This window comes from Salvia splendens, chromosome 20 (assembly GCF_004379255.2).
Source record: "Salvia splendens isolate huo1 chromosome 20, SspV2, whole genome shotgun sequence".
Classification (NCBI taxonomy): Eukaryota; Viridiplantae; Streptophyta; class Magnoliopsida; order Lamiales; family Lamiaceae; genus Salvia; species Salvia splendens.
In genome coordinates this window covers 21,697,298-21,724,976 of record NC_056051.1, presented here as the reverse complement: position 1 = coordinate 21,724,976, position 27,679 = coordinate 21,697,298, and the positions used below count along the sequence as shown (strand labels likewise).

General features: G+C 37.2%; 2 pseudogenes; both read left to right on the top strand.

The window, feature by feature from the left end:
- Positions 1-8,841: 8,841 nt before the first annotated feature.
- On the top strand, positions 8,842-14,953 carry LOC121782740 (annotated as a pseudogene).
- Positions 14,954-20,060: 5,107 nt separating this feature from the next.
- On the top strand, positions 20,061-26,451 carry LOC121782318 (annotated as a pseudogene).
- The last annotated feature ends 1,228 nt before the right edge of the window (positions 26,452-27,679 follow it).

The window sequence follows — 27,679 nt, the reverse complement described above, 5'->3', positions numbered from 1 at the left end:
TCGCCCTTGAGATGCCCAAGTTTAATTAGGTAATGAGGAGCCCAAGTTTCATGGGCCGGATTAATAATAACTGTATTCTGAAGCCCAATTGTTTCGTTGGGCACCCATATTTTATTATTAATTCATTAAAGTAAATTAATTTTATCGTAATTTTGTCGTAATAAAAACTAAAAAGTTTTAAGTTAATTTAACATTCATTTCGCAACAAAGCACAAGCACCGTTATTTTTTCCATTTTAACCAGAGTCTAGACCTTAAGGTCTACTAGATTATTGCATTTACAAATTTAGTATTCCACTAACTCAATTCATTTACTTTACTTCTAAAATTAAATATTTTCCTAAAATTCGTATTATGTTGAAAGAGTCTTTAAATTATGGATGGAAGGAAGGAGTATTTTTTTTCCTTACCATTAATGTGGTGCATCAATAATTATGCACTATATCAATATAGGCTCTGAACATAGAGGATTTCGATTTATAAAATTGGCAATAAAATACAAATATCTTGCAACAGGAAAAAAGATACGATGGCCATCTATAAGCACGTTAAGGCCATCTGCAACGCTGTCTCTTATTCGTACCTTAACCGTCTCTTAAATTACGATTCATGGGCCCCACTGTGTACTTTTTTACTTCATCTCTTAACTAAGAGACAGAACCTGCAACCCTCCATCTCTTATCCGTCCCTTAACCGTCTAAATTAAATTACTATCATTCAATTTCATTTTTATTTTTATTTCCAACAAATTCAGTTAATAAAAACACACTTCATTAAATAAAATAAAATTACAACATAAAATTCGTAAAATCCTAAAAAAATTAAAAATACATAATTTAATAATTTTCTCCGCCAAATTTTGCTCAAATGTGCTCCATTAGATCATCTTGGAGTTGGGCGTGGGCAGTAGAGTCACGTGTCCTTGCCCGAATAGACAACCGTTCTTGTATAGATGGATGCACTCCACTGCGAGGCGGACTACTTGCGGGTAGAGCTTCCGGAGGCTTCAGGGTCGAACCAATTTTCCGCCTTAGGTCATTCGTCTTGGAAAATCATGTTGTGCAAGATTATGCACGCATACATGATGTCGACCATACTCTCCATGAACCACGTACGAGCCGGGGCTTTGATGATGTTGAAGCGCGCTTGGAGAACCCCGAACGCCCTCTCCACATCCTTGCGAGCAGCCTCCTGCTTCTGCGTATAAGGAGTCTGCTTTTCGTTCACAGGCCTGTTGCACGTCTTCACGAAGGTAGGCCACTTCGGGTAGATGCTGTCGGCGAGATAGTACCCCATTTTATACTGCCGGTTGTTAGCGATGAAGTTCATGGCCGACGCTTTACCATCCAAAACTCCGGCGAAGAGGTCGGATTGGTGGAGCACGTTTACGTCGTTGTTCGACCCGGGGACCCCGAAGTACGCGTGCCAGATCCAAAGGCGGTAGTCGGCAACAGCCTCGAGTATAACGGTGGGGTGAGTGCCTTTGTGGCCGCTAGTGTACTACCCCCTCCACGCCACAGGGCAATTCTTCCATTGCCAGTGCATGCAATCGACGCTGCCAAGCATCCCGGGGAATCCGTGCACTTCTTCGTGAAGGTGGAGCAGAAACTGACAATCTGTCGTGCTTGGCCTCCGGAGAAATTCGTCGGTGAAGGCTGCCCGGACGTCTTTGTAGAATTGGATCAAGCACATTCTCCCAGTGCTTTCTCCAATGTGGAGGTATTCGTCGAACACATCCACCGTTTGTCCAGTCGCAAGTTGACGGATTGCTGCAGTACATTTCTGCAGCGTCGTTGGCTGGGACGGCCGACGACGTCGAACCTTTCTTGAAAGAACTCTTCCCGGGCTGCCAATGTATTTGCAATGTGGCGAAATAGTGGTTTCCGCATGCGGAAACGTCGACGGAAGTAGGTATCTCCCCAAACCGGGTTATCGCAGAAGTAGTCGCGGACTAACCTTGTGGCAGCTTCCTCCCGGTTACGATGGATGTAAGTCCGGGAGCGTCTATGGGGCGGCGCGGCTTCCTCCGCCTCCCAGTGTCGATATTCTTCAAGTGATTCTTCCATTATTCGACGCATTTGCTCATATGGATCCATTAGATCGATTAACTTTGGGGGAAGAATAAAAGAGTTGATTTGAGATGAAAATTGAAGTTGAAAGTGAGATGATTTGAGAAGAATAGATGTGTGTTTGTGTGTGAAATGATGATGAAATAAAAGTATTTATAGAGTAAAAAAAAATAGGAAAACGGTCGAAAAATGGTAATATTACCGTTTTTCGAATTTTTTTTTTATTAAATTCGATAGTAGCATTTAGCATTTGCCCTTATCGATCTTTCAAGACTTTGAAGGCAGTCACGATCGCACACATTTTTTTTATTCGAATGACGAAAATCAAGATAAGTTTAAACTTTTAGGTCTACTTATATATGTCTGTTCTCACTATTCGTGAAATTCCCTTTGTATTTAGGGTGTTTGGTATAATAAATAATTAATATAATAATATTTTAATTTTGTATTCTTTGTTTAATAAGTTGAATACTACTAGTATTATATTATTTTATATTAATTATTTCATTTTAATTCCAGCACAATTTCAATTCCGATTTCATTATACCACACACCCTAAATAAAAAAAGGAAGCTACTTTTTAAATTTTGCACCTTTAGAAAATCGGGAAATTAGATTATATTAGATTATTGCAATTAATAACGAACTTTAAATGATTTGGAAAATACTAAAAAAAGTAATAGTCCGTCAATAGAAAATTAAATAAAGTAAACAAAACGACTAGGAAATACGCTCAGACTCATTGGCGGATGATATAAACCAAACAAGAAAACCCATCTCAAAAAGACTAGCTTGTTAAGAGAGAGCGCTCATTTAGTCTATATACTCTAGACCAGTTGTTCTCACAACCGATGTGTGAATTGAGTCCTTAACAACAGAGATCGTCCTCCCCTTGGAAGACCAACTTGTCCTCAAGTGTGTATATCAAGGAAAGAGCTAGTTTCCAAGTAGCATTCCCCAAACCACCAATGGACCAAGTATCCGACCATAGTTCCTTAGGCACACTATACATAAAAATGGTTCGACCTTGAATGGCTACATTATGCGTAGAGAAAAGCTACAATTTCACAACCTCATGCGACAATGTGTTCTGAAGTGGTGTAGGATGAGAATAATCCAGTGTTTATTATTCTCTCCGTTCACGAATGAGAGTCTCGTTTTGCCATTTTGGTCCATCCACGAATATGAGTCCCAGTTCATTATCTCTATAAATGGTAAAATGTCTCACATTCCACCAATTCATTCCACTCACACATCATTTAAAACTAATATATACAAGTGAGGTCCATAATATTCCACTAACTTTCTTTCACCCCAGGCAGGGCTCTATTGTATATACACAAGGGGCAATTGCCCCACCTCATCATTTCATTTATACATAGGTATATATATAATATTATTATAAAATGTGTATTATGTAATAGCTTTGCCCCTAGTATTTTAATAGAAAAATCTTTATTGCCCCACCTTGGAAAAAATGAAAAGTCAAACATGTATTTTAATTAATATTTAATAAAACTTAGTTTTTTTAGAGAGAAAATCAAATGTCATTTGAGTGTTGAAGAAGCCAAACATGAGTCCCTCTCTCTACTCTGGAACTTGCAGAGAAAAATGAGAAGAAAGTTATACAAAAGAAATATCACAATCAAAATAGATATTATACAAAGTTCTTGCAAGTTGCGACTTGGTTCTTGGAGGAAACGAAATTCATTCAATCTAAATCCAAACAGAGATTGGCCCGCCGTCCGCCGCTGCTGGATTGTGGGAGTGGAGGAGAAGTTGCTCAGCTGCTGAACTGCTAGAGGAGAAGCCGAGAGGCGAGAAGGTATGTATATTTAATATAATAAAATGCCATCTCTTTTATATGGTTTAATTGTTGTCTCTAATTTATCATACTTTATCATATTTGTGTATACGGTACAAATACAATCCTAAATTCTTTAACTTTTCATGTTCTTCTATTAGAGTGTTAGTTATTAGTAATATTCCTCATTTGATTAAACCTATGACTAAATAAATTTTAAAATTTGATTTTCAAGTAACAGATGGAGAAATTTCTCAAAAGAAAAGAATTTAATAGTAGAAGGAATACCATCAATTGGAGAAGGAGCAAGTGACGATCACTCTAAAAGAAGACATGTGGAAATCAATTTGGAAGACCTTCCTTCTGATCCCGGGCTTAGAAAGAACATTTTCAGTTATCATCCTAATGACCGTGATAGAATTAGAAGGCATTATCTGCAACAAGGCCCGTGTCAACCGAAGGGACACGATTTTCCTCAGAAAAAAATTGGCAACATATATCGACGCTTTGTTCCAAAATGATTTGAGGAACATGGAAATTGGTTGGAATATAGTGTTTCAAAAGATGTTGCATTTTGTTTGTGTCGCTATCTTTATAGGCCTAATACTAGAGCACAATCAAGTGGTGAAGTGTTTGTATCAAATGGATATACTAATTGGAAGAAAAAAGAAAATTTCAACGAGCACGTTGGAGGTCCAGATAGTGCCCACAATAGAGCATGGAGAAGTTGTGAGGATTTGATGAAGCAACAACATATCCAATTTGCTTTTGCAAAGCAATCAACACAAGCATGGAAGGATTATCGCATTCGCTTGACGACTTCACTTGATTGTATTTGTTTGCTTCTATCTCAAGGTATGACATTCCGTGGTCATGATGAATCAATAGAGTCTACAAATCAAGATAATTTTCTTATGCTCCTACGTTTTCTTGCTGGTCATAATGATGATATAAAGAAGGTTGTCATGAATAATACTCCGAGAAATCAAAAAATGATAGCCTCTGATATTCAAAAAGATCTTGTCCGTGCTTGTGCTATGGAGACCACTAATGCTATTCTTCATGAGGTAGGTGATGAATACTTTTCTAAATTAGTTGATGAATCTCATGATATATCAGTCAAGGAACAAATGGCCCTTGCTATAAGATTTGTCAATTCAAAAGGATGTGTGGTTGAACGGTTTATTGGTATTGTTCATGTGAGAGACACCAAAGCTTCCTCATTAAAGGCGGCTATAGAAGTTTTGTTTTTGAAGCATAATTTGAGCTTGTCGAAAATGCGAGCGCAAGGTTATGATGGAGCAAGTAACATGAGAGGTGAATTTAATGGACTCAAGCATTGATCCTATAAGATAACTCTTCTGCCTATTATGTTCATTGTTTTGCTCATCAATTACAACTAGCTCTTGTTGTTGTGGCAAAGAAAAAACCACAAGTTGTTTCTTTTTTTTAACTTGGTGAACAATATAACTACTATAGTTGGAGCTTCATGCAATCACAAAGATTTACTTCAGGAGAAGCAAATAGAAAGACTTTTGGGAGCATTTGATTGTGGTGAACTCTCAACGGGCACAGGTTCTAATCAAGAAAGAAGTCTTCAAAGAGCTGGTGATACACGTTGGGGGTCTCATTATAGGTCACTGATAAATTTGTCGATGGTGTTCACTCCAGTTATTGAGGTTCTCCAAATCGTTGAAGAAGATGGTACTGCAGAACAAAGTGGTGACGCATGTTTGTTATTAGGTGTTGTGCCAACTTTTGAGTTTGCATTCATTTTGCACTTGATGACGACAATCTTGGCAATCACGAATCAACTATCTTTGGCATTGCAAAGGAAAGATCAGGATATTGTGAATGCGATGGCCTTAGTTGAAGTAGCAAAACAACATCTACAAGATATGCGGGATGAAGGATGGGAGTCTCTCATCAGCGAAGTATCTATATTTTGTGAGAGAATGATATTGAAATCTTAGATATGAAGGACATGTATAAGACTCCTGGTCGAGGTCGTCCTCGAAGGAAAGGTGAAGTTTTGACGAACTTGAATTATTTTAGGTTTGAGCTTTTTAATGGTGTGATCAATTGGCAAACTTCAAAAACACTCAACAATCGCTTTCAATGGGGCTAACACAAATTTGCTTCTTTGCGTGTCTTGCTTTAAGCCCAAGAGTTCCTTTGCTGCTTTTAACAAATCCAAATTGATTGAACTTGTTTCATTGTTATCCTTTGGAGTTCTCTGAAGTTAGTTTTCGGTTGCTTGACAAACAACTCGAGACTTATATTCCCGACATGAGATCACATGAAGAGTTCTCAAATCTTGAAAGTATGGAGATCTTTTCTCAAATGTTAGTTGCTACAGGAAGACATATTGTCTATCCATTGGTCTATTTGCTTGTGAAGGTTGGCTTTGGTTCTACCTGTTGCGACCGCTTCAGTTGAGAGGTATTTTTCGGCTATGAAAATGTGAAAAGCCGTCTTCGTAATAAGATGGGAGACTTTGGATGAATGATTGTTTGGTACATATATTGAGAGAGAGATATTTTGTAAGATTGATGCTGAAGAATTTTTTTATAGTTTTCAAGTTATGAGACCTCGTCGGGAAAATTGTAATATGTTTAGTTCATGCTTAATATATTTTAGTATCTTTATCGTTTTATGTTTATTCATTTATTTGTATATATTTATATTTTTACCCCCTCTCGTACAATTTTCTGGCTCCGCCCCTGACCCCAGTGAGCGGAGCCAGGATTCAATTCAACGTGGGCAAAAGTTGAGGTGGGGCATTTATAAAGGAAATCAAAAATTTTAAAATTTTATATAACAAATAGTACTACATGAAATATATGAGGAGAGGCAAATGCCCTTGTCTTCCCATACTAGATCGACCATGTTTCACCCATTTTTCTTAATATTTCGTAAATCCCGTGTCAAAAAGAAATGAGAACGTGGACTGAGGGAGGTAGTAGCATGTATGTGCATGCTATATATATCGGATTTACTTCGGCATAGTGCATATTGCGGAAATCATGCTATATCCAACATGAATTATAATCTATATCACAACTGATTTTGCAGTAGTTGAAAAAGATTACTCTCAACTGTTACATACAAATATGTTGCATACAAAATATACAACGTTGGTTTAATCACAGTCGTCTGATTTCCAAATCCTAAGAGATTGATATTTGCTCTTAGTTTTTTTTTATAAGAGGGCACGAACTCGGCACCTCATGCAATAATGTCTAAGCTCCTTGCCGCTAGGACAAATGCTCTGGACATTAAGATATTGTTCAAAGTTGATTGGAACTTTTTATATATAGTAGAGGTGTGTAATGTCACCACCAATCGTACATGTAAAACCCAATAATATACATTATATACACACTAGTAATGTACAGTTTATATATCTATATATATAATTATAATTGTTATAGATATATAATGTATTTCTTTTTAATAATGATACATAAATAATATATATTTTACGGGATAGTACATTATGTTATGGTACATAAATGTACTTTAAATTGATATGAATACATTCTTATAGTAGTATATCATGTCATAACTATTAAAGCTTTACTTTCCACGCAAGATTACTACACTATTATAGTGTTCGAAAAATACCACTGTACACAAGGCGGAGTCATCACTCTACAATAATTTGGGAAAATACTACACATTACGCTGCTATGATGTGATATAAATACTACATCAAACACAAGCAATATTTAAACCTAAAACTTCTTATTAAATATAATCTTATGATGACTCAAATTAGACATTCTGAGTAAACATCTAATCTTTCTTCGAATCACTAGAGTAGAGGTCAAAATTCAAAACCCTTAATAGAAAGAGAGAGAAACACTACAATGAAGAAAAATAGTACAATGAAAACTTTGCTTTCAATAGTGAAAAAAATCAACCTATGCAATTAAAACTAGGTTCACCAATTAAATCCTACTCATTTATCATGTTATGTCAACATTCTATTTAATTACACCCCCAACTCTCAAGCGATCCAAATTAGAGATTATATTATTTTGAAAATAACAACTATAGTCTATAGTAGATCATTTACGATATATACTGCCTACTCGTAGAGAATGACATATATATGTTGTACATCCATCCCCTTAATTAACCCAAATGTACGTGATTAATTTGTGCCACTTAATGTCTAAGGACTTATTTTGTAATAGTGGAAGCGCCTAATCGCTACTAGCTCTTGCTTTTGTAAGTTTATTTGGTCGTAATTTTGAAGCTATTTATTTCTTGCCAACTTATTAGGGCTAAAGTAAACTAAAAGATAAAGGACAAAAATTGGCCTAAAGTTAGAGTGGTTAATACATTATTACATGAAATTAAAAGTCTCAGGTTCAAGTCCATTATTCTGTTATGTACCAATAAGAAAAGGTTAGGACAAAAACTGTATGTCCTCATGATTCTATGCTATGTATGTTTTCTTTTCGGAACATAGAGATATAACCAGAAAAATCATAAAATACTACAAACAAAACGAATCAATACGTAGAAATATACTTATCATGGCATTGTCATTGTTAATATATGGTTGACAATAGTCTCTATTTCGAACAAGTTTATTAGTCATTTAAAAGATCATTATAAAACTTAATTAATATCACAAAATTAAGAACAAAAATTCCAATATGGGAAGAGTGAATTTCTATTTGTTTTCCATTGTGAGTATTATTATTCACGTGTAGTTAGGAAGTGTTATTAATGAGTTGTTTAGTACACATTCTAGACAGTGTGTTCTAGAGGCTGAAAACATTTAACAAAGCCAGATAATCTACAAAATAGGCATTCGTTTTCCAAAAAAAAATAATTAAAAATCTAGAAGGAAATCATTAATTACAGGTTCATTTAAAATTAGCATTTTCAAACTATAAGGCTATATAAAAAATTCATAACTCTAAACTTCCAAAACAAACTAGCCCCAGTTTCGAGCAGGCAGATGTGTAACAACACAAGATCATAATGTTTATGAAACAAAGCAAGTAGAAACAATCTTCAACTTAAACATCATCTCCATCCAAAAAGGAAAAAAAAAACTAGACTTGAGAATGGAGATTGGAAGCATGAGAGCAAACAGTAGGCCGAACTCGACCTTGAGCATGAGCTTGAGGGAAGGCAGCAAGCGGATATGGAGGGGAAACAGACGATGGAGTATTTAGGCGCTCAATACATGAAGAAGACGACGAAGAGGCCTTGAAATGGGCTGCCCTGGAGAAACTGCCAAACTGTTGCCTCGTCTCAGGAGAGGGATCCTTGTAGGATCAAAGGGCGCGCAGGACGTTGATGTTCATGATCTCGGAGACGAGGACAAGAAGAAGCTGGTGGAGAGGTTGGTCAGGAATGTGGAAATTGATAATGAGAAGTTCTTGAGAAGGCTCAGGAGCAGAATTGATAGGTAAAGAGATGGTTTTGATCAGTTTTGAATAATCTTGGTAGGTTTAGAGTCAATGACATATTTCATTCTACAGAGTGGGAATTGATTTACCAACGATTGAAGTGAGGTACGAGCATCTGAATATCGATGCAGAAGCCTACGTAGCAAGCAGGGCTCTGCCTACTTTCATCAACTTCTACATCAACTCTGTAGAGGTAATATATATATGCCTTTCTTACAATCTTACCTTATCTTGTATTGCATTTTTTATGAATCTTGAAGTGCCTGAATTTGATCTGTGCTCCACTTCATTCTTAGGGGATTCTGAGCTTTCTCCGTATAACTCCCAGCAGAAAGAAACCGTTGAGCATTTTGAAAGATGTCAGTGGGATCATCAAGCCCGGCAGATTGACCTTGGTTTTAGGCCCTCCGAGTTCTGGAAAGACGACCTACTTGCTGGCTTTGGCGGGAAGGCTTGATTCTGATCTAAAAGTAAATCAAACTTTTTCATGAATGCCAATTTTAAAACAAACATGATTCTAATTGACATACATGACCAGTTTTCAGGAAGAGTGACTTACAATGGCCATGAAATGAATGAATTTGTGCCCCAAAAAACTGCAGCGTATATCAGCCAAAATGATATGCATTTAGGAGAATTGACGGTTAGAGAAACCTTAGCATTTTCGGCCAGATGCCAGGGAGTTGGCTCACGATATGGTTTGTAAAATCTCTAGACATCTCATAGTTGTACTCTATAGTCTAGGTTCTGAAATCAAAATTTTCGTTCTTGATACTATTATTTACTGTCGACTTACTGTCTTTGTGGCTCGGGCAGAGATGCTGGCAGAACTAGCAAGAAGAGAGAAAGTAGCAAACATTAAACCAGATCCTAACATTGATATGTTCATGAAGGTAAACCAAATTTACAATACATATAGCTAGTTGTTATTGTTGTCTTGACATGGAAATCAATCCATAACACTTGAATTTACTATACCAGTGTCAACGCAGAAACTTTCTAATGTTACTCTTTGTGATAACGTAGGCCGCTGCCACAGAAGGAGAAGAAGCAAATGTTGTTACAGAGTACGTTCTTAAAGTTTTGGGACTTGATATATGCGCTGATACTTTAGTTGGAAATGATATGTTAAGGGGGATTTCTGGAGGGCAGAGAAAACGCGTCACAACAGGTAAACTAACCAAACAAAGTGATCCACTAACTAACACAAAGTAATACAGAAAGCTATGGGAAAACCTGCAGGAGAAATGCTTGTTGGACCATCTAACGCACTTTTCATGGATGAGATATCAACTGGACTGGACAGTTCTACAACATATCAGATCATCAATATGCTTCGACAATATGTTCACGTCATGGAGGGAACTGCTTGTATATCACTCCTGCAACCAGCGCCCGAGACATATGACCTGTTCGATGACATTGTGCTTTTGTCTGAGGGGCATGTTGTCTATCATGGTCCTAAAGAATATGTGCTTGAATTCTTTGAATCCATTGGTTTCAAATGCCCTGATAGAAAAGGAGTGGCTGATTTCTTGCAAGAAGTAAGCAATGCAAAAATGTTAAACACCACAAAAAAAGTAACAAAGATTATCTCTGATCTGATGATAAATCTACTAATATTATGCAGGTAACCTCAAAAAAGGATCAGCAACAATATTGGGCAGATAAGGAAAAGCTATACCGGTTCGTTTCAGGTAGAGAATTCGCAGAGGCATTTCAATCATCTGTCGTTGGCCGGAGGCTCGGGGAAGAGCTTGCAGTTCCATACGATAGGAGCAAGAACCATCCTGCTGCATTGACAACTAAAAAGTACACTCTCGGGAATAAGGAACTTCTGAAAGCCTGTGCTCAAAGAGAATTCTTGTGGATTAAGAGAAACTCATTTGTCTATCGCTTCAAAATCTTCCAGGCAAGCATTTGCAAGCTAGATAGTAGTAATACAGTGGATTATATCAAATCAAATACTTCACTGACATCGCCTTCCAAATAATTGTTTCTTCAGCTCTGCGCCATGGCATTGGTATCCATGGGAATGTTCTTCCGAACTAGAATGTCAAAAGACAACATCACTGACGGAGGCATATACACCGGGGTACTATTTTTCACAGTGACTATAGTCATGTTCAATGGAATGTCGGAGCTTGCGATGACAATTAACAAGCTTCCAGTCTTCTACAAACAAAAGGATATGTTCTTCTTCCCCCCATGGATATATGGTCTTCCGCCATGGTTACTGAGCATGCCAATGGCCCTATTTGAAGTTGGTCTATGGACATGTTTAACTTACTATGTATATGGACTTGATCCAAATGTAAGAAGGTAACCAACCGTACACAAATAAATTACTTTTGTCATCTCTTTCAACTAAGATCAATGATCCAGAATTTATAACGCAGTTTTGTGAAGCAGTACCTCTTGCTCTTTTTCGTAAACCAGCAAGCAGGAGGACTATTCAGATTTCTCGGAGCAGCAGGAAGGAATATGATTGTAGCAAACACAATTGGCATGTTCAGTCTTCTCATGCTTTTTGCACTAGGCGGATTTATCCTGTCACGAAGTATGGATTATAGATAATTTGTTCATTCACATCCATCTCACATGAAATAGTGGGTCGTTGTCTCATTACGTTTATTTTGGTTGGAAACACAGACGATGTAAAGAAGTGGTGGTTATGGGGGTACTGGTCCTCACCATTAATGTATGCTCAGAATGCAATTCTTGTTAACGAATTCACAGCACACAGTTGGAGTAAGGTTAGCCAACACATCAATCATTGCTCTTAGATTATTACTAGCATTTGGTAAGAAAACTACTCACAGTGATATGATGATTTTGCAGAAGATTAATGGGACTGAATTAGGTGTCCTTGTGATGGAGTCTAGAGGTTTCTTCCCAGAATCTTACTGGTATTGGCTAGGATTGGGAGCTTGCATTGGATTCATGTTTTTATTCAACTTCGCCCACTTGATCTGTCTTACATATCTCGGTGGTAAGTTCTTTCTACTGTGAGAGATTTCAGTATATTCCTGATATTACACTCCAGCAACTAAAATATGGCCATAAAATACTGCAGCATATGACAAGAAACAAGCTGTATTACCAGAAGAACAAGAAGAGGGTGTCATCCGAGCTAGGGCTCAGGCTCAGGTTGGTGGAACCTCATCTACAGCAATAGAAGCCAATGTGAACCAGAGTAGGGGAATGATCCTGCCATTTGAACCACATTCCCTTACATTTAATAACATCAGCTATGCAGTTGACATGCCAGCAGTATGTTTGACTTCTAATGAAGATATCCATGTTTCCTTCAGAAAATAGTATACTTATAGATCATTTTGCAGGAAATGAAAGCTTTAGGAGAAAATGATGATAAACTGGTACTCCTGAAGGAAGTAAGTGGGGCGTTCAGGCCAGGTGTTCTTACAGCTTTGATGGGCGTTAGTGGAGCTGGTAAAACTACACTGATGGATGTATTAGCTGGGAGAAAAACAGGAGGATATATTGAAGGAGACATCAAAATCTCTGGTTATCCGAAGAAACAGGAAACGTTTGCCCGGATTTCTGGATATTGTGAGCAGAACGACATCCATTCTCCAAATGTCACTGTCCATGAGTCACTCACTTACTCAGCTTGGCTGCGCTTGCCTGCAGAAGTGGATGCAAAAACTAGAAAGGTCAACAGTTATACTTTTACAGCATAGTTCTGTAGATTACACACGATTCTTTTATGAGGCTTATGAGTAGATCAACTAACCAACAGATGTTCGTTGAAGAGGTGATGGAACTTATAGAACTTAACTCTCTGAGAGGAGCACTAGTTGGGCTGCGTGGGGCTACTGGTCTCTCAACAGAGCAGAGAAAACGGCTGACAATCGCAGTTGAACTTGTAGCTAATCCTTCAATCATATTTATGGATGAGCCAACATCTGGGCTTGATGCAAGGGCTGCTGCAATTGTGATGAGAACAGTCAGGAACACGGTGAACACGGGAAGAACAGTGGTATGCACTATCCATCAGCCAAGCATCGACATATTTGAAGCATTTGATGAGGTATGCCCCATATGAAAAGCTAAACCTGCAACTTCTATTTCTCTCATTCATTTTTACATATATACTACAGTGAGAAGACACTGTTTTGTTTACATGAACTCATCCCATGGTTTTGGCAGCTGTTTTTGCTGAAAAGGGGAGGTGAAGAGATATATGTCGGGCCGCTGGGCCGCAACTCGATCCATATGATCAACTACTTTGAAGCAATAGAAGGAGTAGCAAAGATTAAAAATGGATATAATCCAGCAACCTGGATGCTGGAAGTCACTTCTTCGGCACAAGAGCTTCAGTCGGGATCTAATTTTGCAGATCTTTACAAAAATTCAGACTTATACATGTACTAAAAAATATGAATATATATGGGGCCTATTGTTGCTATGACAAGCTAATAATCTCTACTGTACCAATACTGTAGGAGGAATAAAGCCCTGATCAATGAATTGAGCGTCCCTCGCCCTGGCACAAAAGAATTATATTTCCCCTCGCAGTTTTCTCAATCCTTCCTCACTCAATGCAAGGCTTGCTTGTGGAAACAACACTGGTCCTACTGGAGAAATACCGCATACACAGCAATCAGATTTGCTTTCACAACCGTCATAGCCCTTTTGTTTGGCTCAATGTTCTGGGATCTCGGCTCAAAAACGTAAGTCACTAAAGAAACTCTTGATATTTCAAAAAACTATGCCATTAAATTCATGCTCGTTATACTATATATGGGGTCATGAATTGCAGGGAACGTCAACAAGACCTCTTCAATGCCATGGGCTCAATGTTCACTACCATCAGCTTCTTGGGATTCCAGTACGGCTCGACAGTCCAGCCGGTAGTTACCATTGAACGGACAGTCTTTTACAGAGAAAAGGCAGCAGGAATGTACTCAGATCTACCATACGCGCTCTCGCAAGTGAGTACTCACAAAACATGAGTTACCTCTGAAGTTTGGAGATACTTAAGAGCACTTTTTTCTGTTGCAGGTCCTCATTGAGATTCCATATGTCATTGTTCAATCCACTATATACGCCCTCATTATCTATGGAATGATTGGATTCGATTGGACTGCTGAGAAATTCTTCTGGCTCTTGTATTTCATGTTCATCACATTGCAATTCTTTGTTCTATACGGCATGGTGGCTGTGGCAGTCAGTCCTAATCAAACTGTAGCCAACATTAGCTCTTCTTTCTTCTATGGACTGTGGAATCTCTTCTCGGGCTTCATCATCCCACACCCTGTAAGTTACAGAAATATTTTTCAGTTATTCTGAATGTTAACGGATAACTAACTGTTTCTGCTAATGACAGCATATGCCAGTGTATTTTCGATGGTACTACTGGTTAAGCCCCACGGCTTATAGCTTGTATGGTGTCCTTGTTACTCAATTCGGGAAAAACCAGAATGTGATGGCCTCTGGGGAAACTGTTGAACAATTCTTGAGGAACTACTTCGGGTTCAAATACAGTATGGTGGGATTCGTGGCATCCATGCTTCTCATGTTCGTCGTCGTTTTCACTTTCATATTTGCATTTGCAATCAAGATACTCCACTTCCAGAAAAGATAAACAACTTTGTATCAGAGTCCTCAAATATGTTTGTTGCACTGTTTGTTAGACCTTAAGTATTAGTACTAGTATTTCAACAAAACTTTTCTTGTTGAAAGCTGCATTTCCTTTTATATATCTTCAATTTCATTACTATCCACCCATGTACTTCATTGCACACCAACCACAAATACAACAAGACTTATTCAAGTGTTCACTAATATCGTATAGAAAGGTCAAACAAATCGACATTCTTTATTAACTATTTTTAGTGAGCTTTTGTTGGTTCAGTTTTAGACCAACATGATAACGCATATTTACAGCAATAATCTATTCAAAATCGAAACCCAACTTCCCAAATCTCCTATTGCAGCTCAAACCTAGTTGGCACGAGTTATAATGTCAACCAGTTTGCAATAAAGAAAATGCAAGAAACCCAACTTACTGCAATGGAGCCACAGATTCACTATTTGTCGTCGCCTGGTAAAAGAATTGAAAAATTAAGCCCAATTGGGGAATTGCGGACGACAATTTGGGAATTAGGGCAGAGCAACGGCGTCGTTCCATACCCCTTTGTTCCCGTTTATCGAAATTCACCACAATCACCATTATACCCCTCCAACTATCTAGAGATCTTCAATAGAGCGACTTTTATTTGATGCTGTCTGGTCGAACAATCAGGTTGAAATAATTGAACTTGGGCTCGATTCTCAGTTCAACCCCATGGCTAATGAAGAGGAATTTCGCAAGGTATACAAATTTGCCAACAATTATATCGATCTGTACCTAATTGAAACCTCTCTGAAGCAACGATTTAGACTGTTTTTAGCTTGGCTGTATTTGTACATGGTGTGACTAATTTCAATCCAATATATTATACCCTTTTCTCGGTTTTTAGGACTCCAAACCAATTTGTTGGTTACCAAATTGTTTATGCAGGGTGTGAGTTTGTTGAGTTCTTTGTTTTGGTTTTAATTGGCAGTAGCACATTGTTTAGGGATTATACACAACATTTGGGTAAACTGATATATAGTATGGTTCGTTGTTGTTTTGTGTGTGTTTCTTCACTTGTAGGCGTGAGGAGATGAGCCCTGAACATGTAAGATATTGCCGTGCGTCTTCACTTTCACACATCCTTGGTTTTTTTCCTTCACTAGGTTGCCCGTAGACGTGAGGAGATGACATCTCTTGATTTTTGCTAGAGGAGATAGATATTAAGGAACTACCAAATTAATATATTTGCCATGTTGAAGATGCGATGGGGTATACTCCGGTCCGCAAGTTTCTACCCAATTGAGGTACAAACGGGCTTGATTATCGCATGTTTCCTACTTCACAATTTCATTCGTAGTCAAATGCCGGTTGATCCGATCGAGACGGAGTTGGGAAACCAAGATGACAATGAGGCCGAAACGGATCCTGAACAAGCGGTTGGTGACCAAGAGGTTGGTGATCATATCAAGTGTGTGGAACCTTCGGGAAGGAGGGCCGAGGGAAGGAGAACAACACAAGACGTACCTGAGTAGGTCACGACGAAACGACGGATGGCTGGCAATCTTGCCCGACACAGCAGCTGCACTCGGTGAAGTGGAATGTGGGAGAGGCGCGCGAATTCAATGTATGCGGGTGTTTAAGTTGAGCCAAAAATGAAATAGGGCTTGCAAGGATAAAACTGTCACTACAATAATCTTAGAAGGACAAATTTGTCTATGTATTTTTGTATCAGCAGTTTCTGCAATCCAAATTAAACATAATATAAGTTATCATGGAGTTGCTGTCGGTGCAACCAAACATCGAAGTGAGATACATATCTCACCACACTATCATGTAAAATCAATGTAAGGAGGTTATCTCATATAACACTGTTAGTGCAACCAAACAAGGCCTAAGGCCAACATAATCTCAAATAAGTTGATAAAATTATAGTAAGTGACTCTTTTGTTTATTTTGATGGATAAAATTATTATAAGTGTCTCTTTTGTTTATTTTGATGGATAGAAATTTAGAGAAATCATAGTAATGAATATTAAAAAATCATTCATCCATCTTATCATTCATAAAAATTATATACTCAGTAATATTCCATATGACTAGCAACTACCTCTAGCCAAACTATTGGCTAGTTGTTCAGACATTAGTTTTACAAGAATTTGGGCTGGATTATTAGAAGTTGTAAAATAAAATTGGCTTTTAATTTGGTCGGCCCATATAAACCAAATCGTACTGTATTTACACCTTCTAGAATGTGAAAAGATTCCATAGTTTTTCAAACCCAAAAGTCCAAATTTATTTCAAGAGAGTCTCCTTCAAATAAAAGTCTTTCTATACACATTTGATAAGTTAGTTTCCATATTTACTTCTTAACTAAACCGTAGGTTAATAGCGTGTTGTCTAAAACTTTAGTCTAAAATGTTTCTCTCTTTCATTATTCCATCAAATGTCTCCAACTTTCAGCATTTTTCATAAAATATCTCGTTATATAAAATAAGGTGATGAAAATGTGATTTATCTCGCTGTAGTTTGAGGTGATTTTTTCCTTTTCAACACATTAAACAATATTATTTTAGCGACAAATAAGAATATAACATTGTTTTGTCTCCCTAATTTTTACCGTATTTAAAAAATATCCTAATCTTTTGTTTCGTACTTAAATTAGTGTTCCTCATTTTATGTTGTGATAAAATGATACTCCATAGTTTAATATGTTGAGGTGAAATTTTTATACAACATGACATTTTGTAATATTATAGTATGCTAAAAGTTTGTGATATTTGATGAAAAATTAGAAATATTTTTTTTAAATACAATAAAATTAGGGATATAAAAAACTATTAACCTAGTATGTTTTTACTTTAGTTTTTTTTTTTTTTTTACTATTATCAATTACTTTAATGAACTTTAATGCATAGGATAGGAGGATACTAGGAATATAGTTTTTTTTTTTTACTATAATTACTTGAATGAAACTCTTATGCGTATGGTTCTAGAACAAAAAACCAAGTTCACAAAATGAAGAATTAAAGTCAAACACGACCAGATTCACAAAATGAAGAATTAAAGACAAACTCAAAAGGACAAATTCATCCACAAAAGTCGGTTTGCGATAAAATGCAACTTAATTACTAAGACCCTTCTCTTCTATTTAATGAGTTAGGGATTCAAGTCATCACCCGATAAATAGATAATCATTGTTAAATTTTTTTACATAAAATAAAAGTTGGATATTTTAGGAAAGCCCGAGTTATTTTAGCTTAAGTTGTCCTATTTATGGTACAATAATTAAGCCTTAACATATTAGTATTATGTAGTACTCCAAGTTTTGGAAGCTTGTAGGAAATGGGACCAAATGGTGATGGCTGGGGTCCCTTACCTCATTTAATAATCTCATATATCTAAAACATAATCTATGACGATTTTGTTAATTATTTATATTTTAGGATATATAGTAATGAAGAATAGATAGTCAATTAGATACTTCTTTGTAGGAACGGAGACCAGAAACTACTTTCAAATATAAAATTAGAAGTGATTTGCACGCATATGTAGTCATAGCCCGACTCCAATAATTTCCACAAAATTTGAAAGCCTTTCCAATCTCAGTAGTTTATTTTGTTTAGAATTTTTATTACGAATATGCAAAACTATCATAAAATATATTCAAATAACAACATAATTTAGGAGTACTACTATTATTTTCACATATATAGGGCAATTTAGGATTTTCATATACATAGGATGCAATCATTGAAACCAAATCATAGCATATGTAATTAGTCTAATGGATATAGAAGTAATACTCCATTATTTATATAATTTTAACTTAAATATATTTTATTCGTTTTAACATAAATTTAACTTTGATAATTTCATTTAGTGTGAAATATAAGTATATCACTTAATTATTTTGAAAACTATTTTCTTATCATACTAAATGTAATTTCATTAGGATTCTAACTAAATCTTAATTATTCTTATTTACATGGGTTCATATATTTACATGGTCATTATAAATATGATTTCTGTTAAGATTTATGATGATGATTTATTGATTTTTATGATGACAATGTACAATTAATGTGAAGACATTGTATAATGGTGTGTAATGACATTGTACAGCTGGTGTTAAGATAATGTATAATTGGCGTGATGACATTTATAATTAGTGTGACTACATTACAATACATGTACATTAAAGTATTTTTAGTATTAGAAATGAGTCACTCACTCCTTAAAAGACTTTATAAATGAGATGGTTATTCATACTTATATACAAGAGTCAGAATCATCACCAAGTCGATTTGAGATAAGATTTAAGAGTTTTAACACGCTTCCTCACGTGTGGGCCGGAATGAAACATCGGACTTCCATCACGTGGGTATGCAAGAGAAGAGATATAGAGATAAAATTCATCATTGACTTGGGCCTGTTCTGATACCATATTAGAAATGGGTCACTCACCTCTTAAAAGACCGTTTAAGGGTGAGTGGCTCATTTCTAGTATTTAAAACTTATAAAATTACTTTGATTAGAAATATATTTTTAAAAATAATTTAAATAAAGAGATTGGCACAAATGGAAATCTACTACCCAAGTTTGGTAAACAGTTCAGTAACCCAATTTTGGGGTAAAGATTTATCAATTCTCAATTTATACTATTTATTTCATTCTTTTATCGTCTCTTTCTTGAATCCCACGGCTAGGATGCGAATTAACAGAAGGGACTTACGCACTTAATGACGATCGATTTATTAAATAACACTACTTATATAATCAATTAATTCATTCATACATTATTTATCAGCACTACTTTGTCTTTACACATGCATGCATTATTAAGTTATTAAAACTAAAAATGGCTCCACATAATTTATTTACACCAAATGTAAAGTGAGGCCTATTTAAGTTGACCAAGCGCCTCAGCAGCCAATCAGAAGCTGGCAACCTCAGGAGCAAATTGTTGACCAAAATTTCAATTTTACTAGAAGGGATGGTCACAAGTTTCGTCAGCTATAAAAAAATATAATTCAGACTTTTCAAATGAGAAACTCATGATTTTGAAGACCAAAAACCGCCTTCAATTATGCATGGACCATACCTTATCTACCTCTATATATATCGATGATACAATTCTCCAACAATTCACAAACTAAACAATATCTTCATTCTTTCATTGCACAAGTTCAAAAAAAACTGAATTTGCTGCCCATTCATCAATCTACGAAAAAATCATCTCTAAATTCCAAGAAAAGAAAAGAAAAAACAGAGGATTGTTTTGAGAGGTTTTGTGGTGAGAAATGGATGGAGGGGAGCTGTTTAAAGCTAGTAATAGTTTGAGAGCAACGAGTTCGAGAGCAAGCGCGAGCTACAGAGCAAACAGCTCTAACATATGGAGGAACACCGGGATGGAGGTCTTCTCTCGTTCTTCGCGTGAGGAAGATGATGAAGAAGCATTGAGATGGGCGGCCCTCGAGAAGCTGCCTACCTTTGACCGTCTCAGGAAAGGCCTCATCTTCGGATCAAAAGGCGCCAACGAGGTTGAGATCGAGAATCTTGGCTATGAAGACAAGAGGAAGTTGGTTGAGAGGTTGGTTGCCAATGTGGAGGATGATAATGAGAAGTTCTTGCTCAAGCACAGGAACAGAATTGATAGGTACTATATAGTATTTTTTTAATCTTTATGCTTTGTATGTGTGTTTGGAGGTGTGATCTAAATCTAATGGTTTTTGTATTGTTTATAGGGTTGGGATTGATATACCAACAATTGAAGTGAGATTTGAGAATCTCAATATTGATGCTCATGCATATAGTGCAAAAAGATCTCTTCCTACTTTCATCAACTTCAACGCCAACATAATAGAGGTAACAAGTTGTTTCTTCGCCTTTTATAGTGACATCATCAATATACAGGTCACACATGATTAACTGCTTATTCGTATTTTCTTTTTTTAGGGATTTTTGAATTTCCTTCACATACTCCCTAGCCAAAAGAAGCCCTTCACCATTTTAAAAGATGTTAGTGGGGTCATCAAGCCAAGTAGGATGACTTTACTTTTAGGCCCTCCAAGCTCCGGGAAAACAACCCTTTTGCTTGCTTTGGCCGGAAAGCTTGATCAATCACTACAAGTAAGACTAACTATATACTATATTTCATTACACCATATTTAGTAAAATAAACACGATTTTAATATAGTATTCGATATATTTGATTAGGTGTCGGGCAAGGTGACTTATAACGGACACGGGATGGAAGAGTTCATCCCGCAGAAAACAGCAGCATACATAAGCCAACATGATCTGCATATTGGAGAAATGACCGTTAGAGAAACCTTAGCCTTTTCCGCACGATGCCAAGGAGTTGGCTCACGCTACGGTTAGTACAATTACACTAGACTAATTATAATTTTGATTTTGATCAAGTGTGAAATTTTATGACTTTGCAGTTATTTAATTATTGTTGTTTACTAATTTTACTAGAGATGCTGGCTGAATTATCAAGAAGAGAGAAAGCAGCTAACATCAAACCAGATCCTGATATTGATATCTACATGAAGGTATTTTAGAAAATACTTTTGCAAATTTTTGTCTAATAATTATGTTTAGCCAAGTCAATTATTGTATGTCATGTTCAGTTGTTTCGCTTTTTCTGTACATGAATGTGATGACAGGATAAAATATACTCCCTCCGTCCCACATAATTTGACCCAGTTTTCCATTTTGGGTCGTCCCACATAATTTGACCCATTTCACTTTTTCTAGTACACATAATATTTTACTATATAATTATGTTGAAATATAAAAAGCAAGATTTAATATATAAAAGTAGATTTGACACAAATTACATTTGTAGTACTATTTAATTGTTAGACCATGATGTTGTATCTTGCCCAAGCAAAAATAAATAAAATACTCTCTTTGTCGGTCGTTAATCATCTCAATTTGTTATTTTTATCAATATGTAAATAATTGTTTCCATCGTATTTTACTAATTTTTGTAATAAACTCATAATGGTATCTTACTCATTTTTCACTATATAGTAGTAATATATAAAAGTAACTTTCTATTATATTTCCTAAAAACCTAAGGCAAATTGAGCATCATATAAGTGAATGCAGGCGACAGCAACGGAAGGAGACGCGGCAAATGTCATCACCGACTACGTACTCAAAGTCCTCGGACTCGACATCTGCGCCGACACATTGGTCGGCGATGAGATGGTCCGAGGAATCTCTGGCGGACAGAAAAAGCGTGTCACAACCGGAGAAATGCTCGTGGGGCCCGCACGGGCTCTCTTCATGGACGAGATCTCGACCGGCCTCGACAGCTCCACCACCTTCCAAATTGTGAACATGCTTCGGCAGCAAGTCCACATCATGAAGGGCACCGCCTTCATCTCCCTCCTCCAGCCGGCTCCTGAAACTTATGCCCTCTTCGACGACATCGTCCTCCTGTCCGATGGCCAGGTGGTCTACCAAGGCCCCCGCGACGATGTCCTCGTATTCTTCGAATCCATGGGCTTCAAATGCCCGGAGAGAAAAGGAGTCGCCGATTTCTTACAAGAAGTCACCTCAAAAAAAGATCAACAACAATACTGGGCTCGCCGCGACGAGCCTTACCGCTACATTCCGGTTAAGGAGTTCGCTGCGGCGTTCAAGTCCTCTGTAAGCGGCGAGAGAGTCTCCCAGGAGCTCTCTGTCCCGTTCGACAGAAGCAAGAGCCATCCCGCCGCCTTGACTACGGAGAAATATGGCTTGGGGAGTAAAGAAATGTTGAAAGCATGCACTGATAGAGAGTATTTGTTGATGAAGAGGAACTCGTTTGTTTACTTTTTCAAGCTGTTCCAAATAACCATCATTTCACTTGTTGCCATGGCGGTTTTTCTTCCGGACTGAGATGAGTAAAGATAATGTGGCAGACGGAGGCGTCTACACCGGCGCGCTCTTTTTCACCGTTATTATGGTTATGTTTAACGGAATGTCGGAGCTGGCGATGACGATTTACAAGCTCCCTGTTTTTTACAAGCAGAGGGATATGTTTTTCTTCCCGCCATGGGCCTATGCTATTCCCTCGTGGGTGTTGAAGATTCCGATCACCTTTGTTGAAGTCGGCATATGGGTTTTCCTGACCTACTACGTCATCGGATTTGATCCGAATGTGTCAAGGTATGTTTCGACTTACAATGGGAAATGATTCAATGAATAAGGTATTGATTGATAAATTTATGATGTAGGTTTCTCAAGCAGTATTTGTTGTTGTTGGTTGTGCATCAAGCGGCATCTGCGCTGTTCAGATTCATCGGTGCTGCAGGGAGGAACATGATTGTCGCGAACACGTTTGGTTTGTTTGCGCTGCTTCTGCTCTTTGCATTGGGTGGATTTGTGCTGTCGCGAGGTATGAATGAAGATCTTGTGTTTGTCTTTGTTGGAAGACGTTAGTCGTATTTTTTTTCATTACTTATATGTTCGGTAAAACTGCAGAGGATGTGAAGTCATGGTGGATATGGGGATATTATGCATCACCCTTGATGTATTTCCAGAATGCAATTATGGTCAATGAATTCACAGGACACAGTTGGAGCAGAGTAAGATATTATTGCTATTTACTAGTATTACTATTATGTTTTGCTTTACAACCAAAGTTGATGGTGTATGATATGATCATTCTTGTAGATGGTAAATGGTACAAAATTAGGAGTTGTTCTCATGGAAAGCCAGGGATTCTACCCGCAAACATATTGGTACTGGATCGGAGTAGGGGCTTCCGTTGGATTCATATGGCTATTCAACATTCTTTACCTTGCTTCACTCACTTATCTCAATGGTGAGTGTTAACATAATTAAATGTATTCTTCTTTTTTTAGTGTTGAATACATGAGTGTTAATATTTTGTTTTTAAATGGTGCAGCATTCGACAAGCCTCAAGCTGTTTTACCCGAACTAGAAGATGAAGGTGTCGCCGTTGGCTCCTCATCCACAGGAGGAGACGTTGTTGTGACTGGAAACAATAACAGAGGAATGGTGCTCCCATTTGAGCCACATTCCATCACATTTGATGACATTAGATACTCAGTTGACATGCCACCAGTAAGTTGAAGAGTTAGAAATTAATCAATATAGTGATGATGTACATTTGATAAAATGAAGTAACTTGTTTTGGTTTGTAGGAAATGAAAGCCCAAGGAGCCACTGAAGATAGATTGGAATTGTTGAAGGGTGTAAGTGGAGCTTTTAGGCCTGGTGTTCTCACAGCTTTGATGGGAGTTAGTGGAGCCGGTAAAACCACACTTATGGACGTGTTGGCTGGAAGGAAAACAGGTGGCTACATTGATGGGGAGATCACAATCTCCGGGTATCCAAAGAACCAAGCAACCTTCGCTCGGATTTCTGGATACTGTGAGCAGAACGACATCCACTCTCCGAATGTCACTGTGTACGAGTCCCTTGTGTACTCAGCGTGGTTGCGTCTGCCCAAAGAAGTGGAGTCTGAGACTAGAAAGGTTCATATTCATACATTAAACTTGTTTTCAATTATGATAAGATTTCAAGAATTAGATTGATGATAATCCGTGTGATCAATCACAGATGTTCATTGAGGAGGTGATGGAACTTGTAGAGCTCACCAATTTGAGAGGGGCATTAGTAGGATTGCCAGGGGTCAACGGCCTCTCAACCGAGCAACGAAAGAGGCTAACAATTGCAGTTGAGCTTGTGGCGAACCCTTCAATCATATTCATGGATGAGCCAACTTCAGGGCTTGATGCGAGAGCTGCTGCAATTGTGATGAGAACTGTCAGGAACACTGTCAACACCGGAAGAACTGTGGTCTGCACGATCCATCAGCCTAGCATCGACATCTTTGAAGCATTTGATGAGGTACCCTACTTACCTTCGCTCTACCAAATAACCAACAATGCAAAAATAATAACTTCGGATGTGTTTGGCAGCTATTCCTGATGAAACGAGGAGGAGAAGAAATCTATGTGGGACCTCTAGGACGCCAATCAACCCATCTAATCAAATACTTCGAATCAGTTGAAGGAGTATCGAAGATCAAAGATGGCTACAACCCGGCTACATGGATGCTCGAAGCCACCACTTCAGCACAAGAGCTTTTGTTGGGAGTAGACTTTGTTGATCACTACAAGAAATCAGACTTATATCAGTAAGTGTTGTACTCCTATATCATACATTAGCTTTCTTCACATGCACTTATAAACTTGAGTTTTTGCAGGAGGAACAAAGCGTTGATTAAGGAACTAAGTGTCCCACGCCCTGGCACGAAAGATTTATACTTCCCCACACAATACTCCCAATCATTCCTCACACAATGCATTGCTTGCCTGTGGAAACAACACTGGTCTTACTGGAGGAATCCTCCTTACACGGCCGTGAGATTCCTATTCACGACGTTCATTGCCCTCATCTTCGGCACCATGTTCTGGGACCTCGGCTCTAAATGGTAACCAAAACTCCAACTCTAAACTTACTCAAACATATACCTACTCGAATACTAAATTTACAAATAACAGGAAGACGCAACAAGATCTCTTGAACGCAATGGGCTCGATGTATGCTTCCATCAACTTCTTGGGATTCCAATATGGTTCAACGGTCCAGCCCGTGGTGGCTATTGAGAGAACCGTGTTTTACAGAGAGAGAGCGGCCGGAATGTACTCAGCCTTACCCTATGCATTCTCACAAGTAAGCAACCACCAAATTCTCCATAAAGTTTCCACTAAATCTCATCAAGTTCATTAACAAACAAACTAATTTGTGGTGCAGTTTCTGATTGAGATCCCTTACGTCTTCGTCCAATCCGTCGTCTACGGCCTCATCGTCTACTCAATGATGGGATTCGACTGGACCGCCGAAAAATTCTTCTGGTTCTTGTTCTTCTTCTTCTTCTCGCTGCTCTACTTCGTCCTCTACGGGATGATGACCGTCGCCGTCACCCCCAACCACAACGTCGCCGCCATCATCTCCTCCTTCTTCTACGGAATCTGGAATCTCTTCTCAGGATTCGTCATCCCTCGTCCGGTAAGATTTCTCCATTATAGGAGTAGTAAATTAATGATCAAAATATTGAGTAAAAATACATGGCTTTGTGTAACAGAGGATGCCAATATGGGTGAGATGGTACTACTGGGCAACGCCAATGGCGTACACATTGTACGGCATGATTGTGACACAGTTCGGGGAGATTGAGGATTTCATGTCCGACCAAGCAGACACGACCGTGAAACAGTTCTTGAAAGACTACTTCGGTTTCGAGAGGAGCCAGCTGGGATTGGTGGCAGGGGTGCTTCTCGGATTCGTGGCGCTTTTCACTTTCATCTTCGCCTTCTCAATTCGGACCTTCAACTTCCAGAGAAGATGATGAAAACCATTTATTTTCATTTTTGCCAAATTGTATTAGTGTGTATATCATTATATCAGAATCAGATGATGAAAACCATTTCTGATCTAGCGAGGCCGTAGCCATTTTGTTTTTATTTTTATTAAATTGTTTTGTACTATATCAGAATTTTACAATCAATAATTTTAGTTTACTTCTTTATGGAATGTCCATAACTTGATGTGCGCATTCTACACATTTTTGTTACTAACATTTTATTACTAATACCATCATCGTAAAATGCATCCGCTTCCTAATATTTTAATTAATAATTTCTGGAGTAAAACAAATTAAGTAGATCTGAACTTAACCCAATAACTAATTTCGTACAAAGCCTATATGACATGTTTATTTGTCACAATTTTGCCATAAAAAATAGTCAGATTTCTTATTTTATCATTTTAATTTGTTTGTTTGTTTTATTTTTTTGTCTAACAAGTAAAAAGAATTATGTAAAACAAGAAAAATAGCATTACTTTTAAGGATTCTTGTTTCATACTTTTTCTTAGATATTTTTTTGTTAGTTTTAGGATTCTTAAATAGATACACTATATAATATTGGTCCCTCTCACCCAATATTAGGATTTTCAATTTCTCATTTTAGTCCATCTGCGATTAAATGTTTTGATTGATTTTTACTATAAATGGTAGATAGGTCGCCCCGCGTTGCACTTACATTTTACTCTCTCCGTCCTATAAAATTTGTCTAAGTTTGACCCGACACGTGTTCAAGAAATTGTTTAACTTTGTATTAAATAGAGGTGTGTAGTGGAATAAGAGTCTCACATTGAAGAGATTGAATGGTGTATTTAATGTCTATTTTTTTGTAAGATTTCAAATGGGATAAACTTTGTGGAACTGAACGAAAATGGTAAAATGAGACAAACTTTGTGGGACGAAGGGAGCATTATAAATCTAGTATAGTAGTTTATAAAAATGGATCACATATTATATTATATTATCTTTTTCCTCCTCACTATCCTTTATATAACTCAAAACTCGGTCGGGACTCCTAATGCTAGACGAAGGGAATAGTTAATAACTTTTATTATTACTACAGTAGTTATTATTGTTATAAGTAATAATCAATTTTTTATAATAATTTTGAATATTATATCATCAATTAATAATTTATCAAGCAAATTTTAAGACTATAATTTTTAAAATTGCGAATCATACTTATTTTATAAGTAACTATAATAATAACAATAATAGTTATTATAGTGTTTATAATTACTCTTATAATAGTATTTGTTTTAATTTGTCATCTCAGCTTTCTAGAATCATTCGTATTTAAATTAATCTGTTTATTATAGTGTTTATAATTACTCTTATAATAGTATTTGTTTTAATTTGTCATCTCAGCTTTCTAGAATCATTCGTATTTAAA